This window comes from Oryctolagus cuniculus, chromosome 1 (assembly GCF_051225735.1).
Source record: "Oryctolagus cuniculus isolate XC-2025 breed Fujian yellow rabbit chromosome 1, ASM5122573v1, whole genome shotgun sequence".
NCBI classification, from domain to species: Eukaryota; Metazoa; Chordata; class Mammalia; order Lagomorpha; family Leporidae; genus Oryctolagus; species Oryctolagus cuniculus.
The window spans coordinates 121653489-121665420 of NC_142867.1; the positions used below are offsets into that span (position 1 = coordinate 121653489).

At 36.9% G+C, this 11932-nt stretch overlaps 1 pseudogene; it reads left to right on the plus strand.

The window, feature by feature from the left end:
• The first annotated feature begins 9557 nt into the window (after nucleotides 1-9557).
• On the plus strand, nucleotides 9558-10525 carry LOC100353826 (L-aminoadipate-semialdehyde dehydrogenase-phosphopantetheinyl transferase pseudogene; annotated as a pseudogene).
• Nucleotides 10526-11932: the final 1407 nt, after the last annotated feature.

Sequence of the window (11932 nt, forward strand, 5' to 3'; positions counted from 1 at the left end):
ATAATACAGCATTAAAGTATTAGAAAATAGTGAAATGCTAAAATGAAGTTAATATGTTATATATTGATTTGTTGTTTCACTTTGAGCATTTAGTAAGACATGCATATATTTATAAACTACTTGAAGAATGGGACTAGTGTGTATGTAGCTTATGAAAACAATAGAGAGGAAAATGGAATATAACATTTCAAGTAAAATGCATACAAAGGCAGAAAACAATAAGCAAAAGCTAAGGGATATAGAGAAAACAAAAAATATTAGAAATATCACAGATGCAAACACATGCACATGCAATTACAGCAGGTATAAATAGATTAAATTTTCCAGCAAAAAAAAAAAAAAAACAACCAGAAATCTCCAAACTTGTTTAACCAGTCAACTACCAGTTGTGTTTAAGAAATTATTCACATGATTCTATAATTTCTGTAACTACAAAGACACAGGCTGCAAACACAATAATGGAAAAGAATATCATATATATTTTACTTTGAAAACTTAAACTTCAAGGCCAATAAGTTAGCAAGATAATTTAAAGATAAGAAGACCATTAACTAAAAATTTTAAGACATTCACAATTCAATAGCATATATTTGCAAGTATCCACATTTTATGCAATAATAAAAAAAGCTTAAAAACATGAAATGAAAATTTTCAGAATGACCAAAGAAGTTGAAAAGCTCATCAACAGGAAAATATTTCCACACACTTATAATAATTAATTGAGTAAATGGATAAAAAAAGAATACAGAACAGAGGTAGCAAACCATGGGCAACAGACTAATTTGCCACCAGTTTTTTTAAACACATGTTATAGGCATTGCCCCATTCTTATTGTTTAAGTGTTGTTGATGGTCATCTTCATGTTATAGTTATAGAGTTCAGTAGTACCAACAGAGACACTATGTCTATCAAAGTCTAAATCAAATATTTACTATCTGGCCTTTCACAGAAAAGATTCAACAATAACTGTTATAGACTATCTCCATTATTGTTTATTTAAATGTTATCAGGATGCAGCAGTAACATGAGCAGGCCATAATCTGATGAGATCTGACAGTTGTATACACTTCGATAACCTCCATCAAAAGCAAAATCTAGAATATTTCCATACTCCAGAAAGTTCTATCTTGCCCCTGTTAAGGTAACCCCCTTCTAACTGAATTCACCCACCCACAAGCAATGTCTTTCTTATTTCTATCACCATAGACTAGCTTTACCTATGGTGAGATCATATGATATATGCTCTACTTCTACTACTTACTGTATTTTTCACAGTTATTTTTTAGATTTACCCACGTCATCCCATTTATTGGTTATTACAGAGTAGTGTTACATTATGTGACTATTTCATGATTTACTGATTTAGTAAGATGGGCATTTGAGTCTCACCCACTTGTGGTTGTTACTAATAAGGCTTCTGTGAGCATAATCATACAGTCCTTTTATGGACATCTGTTTTTAAATTTCTGGGGCCGGTGCCGTGGCTCACTTGGCTAATCCTCTTTCTGTGGCACCGGCATCACATATGGGCGCTGGGTTCTAGTCCCGGTTGCTCCTCTTCCAGTCCAGCTCTCTGCTGTGGCCCAGGAAGGCAGTGGAGGATGGCCCAAGTGCTTGGGCCCCTGCACCTGCATGGGAGACCAGGAAGAATCACCTGGCTCCTGGCTTCGGATCGGCGCAGCACTGGCCGTAACGGCCATTTGGGGAGTGAACCAAAGGAAGGAAAACCTTTCTCTCTGTCTCTCTCTCTCTCTCTCTCTCTCTCTCTCTCTCTCACTGTCTATAACTCTACCTGTCAAATAAAAAAAAAAATCTGAGGAAATATCAAGGATGGAAAGCTGAGTCCTAGTGTTGATAAATGATAGTTTTCTGAGACACTGTCAAACAACATTACATGCTTATGACACTCTCACTCAACAGTTTTTCAGATATCCAATGGCCTATAGCCTGAGCTACATTTTGATAATGTTATTTTTCCTGAATTCACACCCATACTATCTCAGAGTAATTATCACATATATTTAATAACTAACTTGAAATGCTGAGCAACTTTTCATGCATTTATGAGCTGTTTCTATGTCTTTTGGGGATATTTCTAGTTAAGCCTTCTGTGTCTTGTATTATGTTATCTTAATATTATTCACTTACAGCTTCTCTTTTGTATGTAATTCATTTAACAAATAGCTGTGAAAACATTCTCATAAAGTTTGTTTCCTTATTCATTTTTAAGATGTCTTTTGATTAGCGAAATACTTCATTTTTAGTCAGCCCCATTTATCACATATTATCTTATATGCTTAATGTTCTTCATATCACCTATGACCTAGCATTTAAATTTATAACTATGCTCTATATAACATCTATTTTATGTATGGAGTTAAGTCAGGATTACAGTTTCCTTTTTACAAATGAATACCTATCACAAATAATAGAATAATTTTCTTTCCCTATAGAGTTGATACGAGAACTTTGTTGAAAATCAATTGCACATGGCAGGCGCCACGGCTCAACAGGCTAATCCTCCGCCTAGCAGCGCCAGCATACCGAGTTCTAGTCCCGGTCGGGGCGCTGGATTCTGTCCCGATTGCCCCTCTTCCAGGCCAGCTCTCTGCTGTGGCCCGGGAGTGCAGCGGAGGATGGCCCAAGTGCTTGGGCCCTGCACCCCATGGGAGACCAAGATAAGCACCTGGCTCCTGCCTTCAGATCAGCGCAGTGCACCGGCCGCAGCGCACCGGCCGTGGCGGCCATTAGAGGGTGAACCAACGGCAAAGGAAGACCTTTCTCTCTGTCTCTCTCTCTCTCACTGTCCACTCTGCCTGTCAAAAAAAAAAATCAATTGCACACAAAAATAACTTTCTTTCCATACTCTTTATTTTGGCTGGGCATTCTATATGGGCAATCTCACACCAGTGTCGCTGAGTCCTGATTACCATGGCCTCACATTAGATGTTCAAATTGGACACAGCACTCCAAAGCTGTTTTTCTATTTTCAAGACTGTTTTGTTCATCTGGATCTTTTGAATTCCCATATAACTTTTAGAGTTCCTTATCAAATTATTGGTACTTTGGTTGGAAATGTATTGACTCAGTACAACACTTTGTGTAAACTGTGCATCTCAACAGCCCTAATGAACATGATATATCCATCCTTTTATAGAAATCTTCTTTAATTTCAGAATCATTTCATTTTTAGTACATCACCCCTATTTCATAGGTTTACTTTTAGGTTTTCGGTTTTGATGCTGGTGTTAACAGGTTTATTGCTTTAAAAATTATTTTCCAATCGTTGGTTAATGGTTATCTTAATACGATAGAATATCTGAGACAGAGTAATTTATAAAAACACAAATTGATTTTCTCAAAGTTCTGGAGGTTGGAAAATCCAAGATCAACTGTTGGAAGTTTCGGTGTATGATGAGGCCTGCTCCCCTCACTTCCAAGACAGCATCTTGTCACTCTGTCCTCTGACCTGGAAGGATGCCACATGCGTACAAGTCAGAAGGTGGAAAAACAGAAAGGTAAGCTTTCTCTACCACGTCCTTTTATAACGTCCCTAGTTCATTCATGAGTGTGGAGCCCTCACCATCTAAACACATTCCCGAATGCTACATCTCTCAATATGGCCACATTCGGGGTTAAATTTCCAACCCATTAATTCTGAGCAACACATTCAGACTATTCTGTCCTTGTTTCCTCTCCCCCAAATTTATGGTCTTCTCACATGTAAAATGCATTCATTCTATCCCAGTAGCTCTGAAAGTCTCATTCCAACATCGACACTCATCCAAGTCAAATATACATGAAATTCAAGCCACAGTTCATCCTGAGGCAAATTTCCTTCTAGCTCTGAGCCTCCAGAATTCAACATTATGATGGTACCCAAAGGGAGAAACAGGCCGAAAGGACACAGAAAGTTTTCAGATAAATCCGCAAACTCAGCAGAATGAGCTATATTAAATCTTAAGATTTGCCTCCATGTCCCACCTCCTGGACAAACAGGGGTGAGGGTTGGGCTCATTTGTAGCTCTGTGGGGTTGCAGTCTGGTGCCTGCAGCTCTCCAGGCTGCTGTTGAATACTACTGGCTACATTTATAGAATCTTAGGACAGCCCCACCCCCATAGTTCTGTTGTCTATTAGGAGCCCTCACCTCTGGACACCTCTGTGTGCCAGGGTCTCACTGTCAGAAGTTTCAGTGGAGGTAGCCATGCTTCCACAGCCTGAGTGCTCTCTGCACCTGCGGAATTATCACCACACAGATGCTGCCAAAGTTTGTGACTTATGCATTGAAAGCAACATCCTGAGCTACAGTTCCACCTGCTTGAGTCATGCCTAGGGCAGATGTTGCCAGAATGCAGGGGGTGGGGATTTTAGGTAATTCTGGACAGCGACCCCAAAGGCCCTTATGGACACATCCTCTAAAACAATTCTGACCTCAGAACCCTAGCATTCTGGAACTATGAGGATCACGATAGCCCCCAAGATACCTGAAGTGTCTTCTGGGTCATTCTCCCATTGTCTTGGTGAATAACACCTGGTTTCTTGCTACCCACATTAATCTACTCATCCAATGGTCCCTTGATTTTCTCTCCTAACCTAAGTGTGGTTTAATTTTTTTTTTTCAGCATGGTCACTCTGAGAATTTTCTAGATCTTTATGTTATGCTTCTCTTTCAGTGGTAAATTTTCTTTAAGTTGTTCTTTTATTTTACTGCAAGTAATTAAGAGAAGACTTGTGGCTTCCAGAATCTTTGCTTATTACAGATTTCTTCCTCCTAAATATCCTAGTCCATTGCTCATTTTTTAATTTAATTTTTAAAAATTACATAAGATGAAGAAATTTCACTTATTTCATAAATACAGATTTAGGAAAATAGTAATATTTCTCACCCTCCCTTCCCTTCTTCCCTCTCTCACTCCCACCCTCCCTCCTTCCTTTCTTTTTTTTCTTTTAATTTTTATAATGGCATACTTTCAGTTTATTTTATAATCATAAGCTTAACCTTCCGCTAAGTAAAGAATTTAGCAAATAGTAAAGAGAAAAAAAAACCATTGTTCCTCAACAATATACACAAGGGTTATAAACAATAATCAAATCTCAAAATGCCGATTTTGCTTATATACATTACTTTTTTTGTACTCTATTAGTTACCACAGATCAGGGGAAACATGATATCTGTCTTTTGGGGACTGGCTTATTTCACTAAACATAGTGGTTTCATTGCCGTTAAATTCTTTACATAAAGTCTTAGGACGTAGTCATAACTCAGCCAGTTTTCTGCCATTTGGAACAAGGACGATTTTTCCTCCAGTTTCCCAATACCTTGTTCCTCATTTCCACCTGAGATCTTATCAGAATGGTTTTTACTGTCTACCCTTCCATCAACATTCTGTTCTCAAACATTTAAGTAATCTCTAAGAAAGAGGCTTTCCCCTATAGCTCTTTTTTTTTCTTCTGAGCCCTCATCAGAATTGTTCATGCATGAAAATACATGCTTTCTCCAGCATTCACTTCAAAATTGGTCCAACCTCTGCCCATTACCCAAAGATACCTCCATATTTTAAGATATGTGTCACCTATGAGAAACGGTGACTTGATCAGTCCTTGCCCTGACTGTTGATGAACAACTTAATACTTTATCCCTTTTAGTATTTTTTGTTTGTTCTAGTTAATATTATCGGTTGAATTCTGTAATTAATACACAATTATTCTTAAGCATTGAAACTTAACTGAAAAGTGATCCCTGTTAAATATAAGAGTGGGGATAAGAGAGGGAGGAGATGTACAATTTGGGACATGCTCAAGCTGACTTGCCCCAAATGGTAGAGTTAGAAACATACCAGGGGACTCCAATTTAATCCCATCAAGGTGGCATGTACCAATGCCATCTCACTAGTCCAAGTGATCAATTTCTGTTCACAATTGATCATAATGATAGGACTAAGAGTAAAAGGGATCACATAAACAAGACTAGTGTCTGAAAATACTAACCGATAGAATAAAAAAGGGAGAGCACAATCCAACATGGGAAGCGGGATACACAGCAGACTCATACAATGGCAGATGTCCTAAACAGCACTCTGGCCTCAAAATCAGCCCTTAAGGCATTCGGATCTGGCTGAAGAGCCCATGAGAGTATTTCAGGCATGGAAAGCCAAAACACTCTGGCATAAAAAAAAATGACCTAAATGAAAGATCTCCGTGAGTGAGATCACAGTGGAAAGAACAGGTCATCAAAGAAGGAGGTACCTTTCTCTGAAGGGAGGAGAGAACTTCCACTTTGACCATGGCCTTGTCTAAATATGATCAGAGTCAGTGAACTCAGGGGGCTTCCATAGCCTTGGCAACTCATGCAAGAGCCTAGGAAGATTACTGACACCATAAACGAGAGTGTCAAATTGTTAAGTCAACAACAGGAGTCACTGTGCACTTACTCCTCATGTAGGATCTCTGTCCTTATGTGCTGTACATTGAGATTTAATGCTATAACTAGTACATTTTGTGTTTCTATGTGGGTGCAAACTGTTGAAATCTTTATTTAATATATACTAAATTGATCTTCTGTATATAAAGAGAATTGAAAATGAATCTTGATGTGAATGGAAGGAGAGAGGGAGTGGGAGAGGGGAGGGTTGCAGGTGGGAGGGAAGTTATGGGGTGGGGGGAAGCCATTGTAATCCATAAGCTGTACTTTGGAAATTTATATTCATTAAATAAAAGTTAAAAAAAAGATATGTGTCACAAGAAGACCCTACTTTTGATACTAAGTTTTGTCTCAGTCTATTTTTTTGTCAATTTTTTTACTACCATTGTGTTTCTCTTGTGTTTTGATTTTCCTCCTATATATTGTTACTATAACAATTAATTGATAGATTTTTATTATTGCAACATCTTTCTTAGGATAAACCCACTTATTTATAATATGCAATTCTTTTATGCATTGCTGGATTTTATTTGCTTATATTTTAATTAAGGTTTGGGAATCTATTATTGGTTTGTAATTTTCTTTATTGTAAAAATGTTTGATTTCAGCTTCAGAATCATGCTAGCCTCATAAGGTAGAAAGCATATGCTTAAACTCTATTTTGTGCAATAGTTTGTGTAAAATAGGTATTAATGATCCTTTAAATATTTAACAGGAGTCACTGTTGAGAGCATTTGAGTTTTTACTGAGGCAGGTGTTTTGCTAAATTCAGATTCTTTCACAGATACAGTGCTTTTCAGATTTTTCAATCTTTTGTGTTTGATATTTTAAAAGAAATTTATGCATTCCCTATGAGCTCTTGAATATAGTGCTATGAAGTTGTCATTACTGTCTCCCTACTACCTTTCCAATGTTTGTAGGATCTATAGTGATCTCAATTTTTAATCACTAACATTGGCAGCTCATGTTTTCTCTTTTCTCCTTCAGTCTTTCTAAGGGGGTTATCAGTTTTGTTAGTATTTCAGCTTTTTAAAAATTCTCAATATGAAGAGAACAGATTTCATGCATTCCGTAGGTACAGTTCCAAGAAGACAACCACACTTCCCTCACTAACCTGTTGCCCTTTCCCCAATCTCCCTCTCTCCCTCCCCTCTCTTCATCAATTTTTGCAAAGACATAATTTTTATCCACCCTGTTCACAGGTTTAATTTGCCACTAATCATAACATTCAACAAACAAAAAGTAGGAAGACCACCATTCCGCCGGAGTATAGTCAAGGACTAACAATGACAATTATATCCCAAAATGGCTATTTAATTTTTTTTTTTTTGGTATTCTGTATTAACTATCACATATCACAGAAAATATACGCTGTTGTCTTTTTGAGACTGGCTTATTTCACTACGCATAATGGTTTCCAATTGCATCCACTTTGTAACAAAAGACAGGATTTCATTCCTATCTTTATTGAATTTCTTCCTCTTTTTTTATTCATTTGATTCTTAACTCCATTATTTTGTTCTTTCTGCTATTTCTGTAGGTTTTGCTCCTCCTCCTCCAGATTTAGTCTAAGTTTCTCAATGCAAGAGCTTTAAAAAGTTTCATTTTTAAAAATATTTATTTTTTTGAAGGGCAGAGTTAGAGAGAGAGAGAGAGAGAGAGAGAGAGAGGGATCCTCCATCTGCCGGTCCACTCCCCAAATGTCTGCAATGGCTGGAGCTCGGTCCCTCTGAAGCCAGGAGCCAGGAGCCACTCCTGGGGGGTCTCCCACATGGGTTAAGGGATCCAAGGACTCCAACCATCTTCTACTGCTTTCTCCAGACACTAACGTGGAGCTGGATCAGAAGCAGAGCAGCTGGGACTGGAAACAGCTCCAGCATGGAATGCCAGCACCACAGGCAGCAGCTTTACCGGCTATGCCACAGTACCAGTCCCTAAAAAAGGATTTTACACCTTTATTTTTTTAACCAAATACAAGTACTTAAAGCAACAAACTTTACTACACACAGTGCATCTCATAATCATTGACATGCCTTGATTTCATTATCATTCAATTCAAATGGAATATTTGATTTGGATTCATGGATTGTTTTATTGGGCTGCAATCTCCCAGGATTTTGGTGTTGTAAAAGATGAGTTATTGTCATTGATTTCCTCTTAACAATCTCAACTGTTTTAAATGTATTCAGATTATCTTTTATAAGCTCATATGTGATCTATCTCAGTAAAGTCTGCATGGACACTTCAAAAGGATATGTATTTTACAGTTTCCCAGGAATTTTTTGTTTCTTTGCTTTGTTTCATTTTGCTGTAATGTTTCATCCATAATAATTAGGTTAAGTTAGATTTATTTTAAATATTCTATATTTTAAGGGATATTTTTCTATGTTTAAAAACAGCTGTTAGAAATCTTTCTCTATAATTGTGTATTTTTCCATATCCCCCTTTAATTCTACCCACTCACATATTTAAATAACTGCTTTTTGGTCATAAATAGTTACAAGTGTTTTCTTTTCTTGTTGCAAATGCATCTTTACCTTGGCTACTGCTTTTTGTCTTAACGTGCATCCTTCCTGATATTTATATAGCTATAGCAATTTTGCTTTGGTTATGCCTGTTTTCACCCTTATATTTTCAGTCTTACTATATTTCTATTTAGCATTTGAATCTTATGAACATCATTTAGCTAGATACTGCTTTTCTTGGAAAATTGGATAAATTTTAGGTTGGATAAATATTACTTTTTAATTGAAGTGCTTAGTCTGCTTTACTTTAATTGAATTACTGTTATGATTGAGTTTGAGTTTGCCAGCATTTTAATTAGACTCATCAGTTGTTTATCTTTTCTTCCTTCCATGGCCTTTTCAAAGTAATATTTTTTCATTATTTATACATTTTATTGATTTTCCCCTTTGCTTCATGTTGGCTTTAGTGATTACTCGACAGAATATGTTGTGCATCTGTATATTATCACTGTCTATCTTCAATCCTGTACCACGTCCCAAACATTGTGAGGACCACTGCTGCAGTTACCCCTCACATAATGTATCCCTGTTGTGTATTTTGCTTCTATGTGTTTTATAAAATGTACAGCACGGTTAGCGTCTGCGCCATCAGGCCGGAGGTGGCGGCGAGGGCCGGTCTTAGTATATGGTTTTCCCCGCCAAGCGGCTGTGCTTGGTGCCATCCATGGAGGGCGTCCGCTGTGGCACCTGGCTGCCGAGTTGAGCCAAATGGCTGCTGGCGGTGCGGTCGATCCAGCCTGAGGAGAAGGAGCGCATTGGCCAGTTCGTCTTTGCCCGGGGCGCTAAGGCAGCCTTGGCTGGTCTTCTGATGATAAGGAAATTAGTTGCAGAGAAATTGAATATCCCTTGGAATAATATTCGTTTGCAAAGAACTGCAAAAGGAAAATCAGTTCTTGCAAAGGACTCATTGAATCCTTACCCCAATTTCAACTTTAACATCTCATCAAGGGGACTTTGCGGTACTTGCTGCTGAACCTGAACTACAAGTTGGAGTCCATATAATGAAGACTAGTTTTCCAGGTCGCGGTTCAATTCCAGAATTCTTTCATATTATGAAAAGGAAGTTTACCAACAAGGAATGGGAAACCATCAGAAGCTTTAAGGATGAATGGACTCAGCTGGATATGTTTTATAGGAATTGGGCATTGAAAGAAAACTACATAAAAGTCATTGGTGTTGGACTAGGATTTGAATTACAGCGGCTTGAATTTGAAATATCTCCCTTAAACTTGGATATAGGCCAAGTTTATAAAGAAACACGTTTGTTCCTGGATGGTGAAGAAGAAAAAGAGTGGGCATTTGAGGAAAGCAAAATAGATGAACATCATTTTGTTGCAGTAGCTATTAGGAAACCCGATGGATCTAGACATCAAGATGTTCCATCTCTAGATGATTCTAAACCAACCCAGAGGCAGTTTACTATTCTCACCTTTAATGATTTAATATCATCTGCTGTTCCTATGACACCTGAAGATCCTTCATTTTGGGACTGTTTTTGTTTCACAGAAGAAATTCCAATACGAAATGGTACAAAGTCATGATATGATTTCCTAACAAAGTGAAACAAAAAGTATAATTTCACATATTTACAAAAAAAGATGCCTGTTAGTAGCAAATTTTATTGCAGAAAATGGTCTTAAGCAAAATTGAAATTTTTTTTCTCTTAAAAAGCAAACTTCAGTTCCAGTAGCTCACTAAGATATATATTTATCTCTTTTCTAAAATTAGGTTGAATTGCTAGAAATAGAATCTAAAAGTGATTTGTACTCAATATAGAAAAAATAGAAAATACAAATTCACAAAAAGGAAACGTTTAGATTCTATCATTTAGATATGACTGCTCTTAGACCTTGAGTATATTCCAGACCTTTTTTCTTGGCAAATGAATCCATATTAACTTTTTAAAATTTTTTTTAAAAATGAGAACATGCTTATTTATAATTTAGTTTTCACTGTACAAAAACTGTTCCTGAGTTTACCTCTGTGACATGACTTAAAGTGATTCTAAAGTATTCACTTGTACAACTGATATCAGGGTGCTTTGGGGAGAGGTAACAAACGTACTGCATTATTATTTCATGTAACACACAATTCAAAAAATTGTCATTAAGGATGTGGGTTTTTTGTTTTCTTTTTCTTTCTTTCTTTTTTTTTTTGACTTGGCCTCAGTTTATTGGTTTTTACCTTGGTCTCATTCCTCTCCCAATCACAAGAGCTGCTATTTAATTTCCTGGTTTAAATCTTCATAAATCTGCATCTAGAAGTCAGGACATACCATTTCCCCCCATTTGTTTGTCATTTAGGAAGACTTCTTCCAAAAGCCCCTAGAAAACTTCCCCCAGTTTCCACTGACTCACATCAAGTCACAGAGAAAGCCAATGTTTAACATTTTTAGACTCTGTTAAAAGTAGACTGTTGTAAACGAAGAAGCTATGGCAGGTTTGGCAGAAATGGCAAAGTCCATTACCGGCCAAAAGAAAGATGTGGTGCAATGTACTCAGTTTCCTCTGTGTTAGACATTTGGTTGTTGTGATTTATTACTGTTAGCAGTGATGCAGTAAATATCTTACATTTTGAGGTACTTGCTTAATTACGTCCTTAAGAAAGTTTTTAGAAGTGGAATAATTGGCTCAAAGTGCTTAAATATTTTTAGAGCTTGGTAAGTATTGCCGTATTGCTCTTTAAAAGATTGTGCAATTTACACCTCCAGATAGTAGTATGTTAGTGACTATTCCCCACTTATGTATTCCTGGTCAGCTATAGGTATTATTTTTTTTCCACTGTGTTCAGTGTTTGCCACTACAACTGAAAAATGGTATGTCATTTTTTAAATTTGTATTTTCATTAAAATAAGGTCGGTAAAAAAAATAAAATGTACAGCACATTTTTGCATTTAAACTGGTAAGAGCCCTTTTTAGCGATTTGGAACTATATATAAAATAAATGTCAAAAATCTTCCATATTTTGTTCCAAGTATTTACTCTT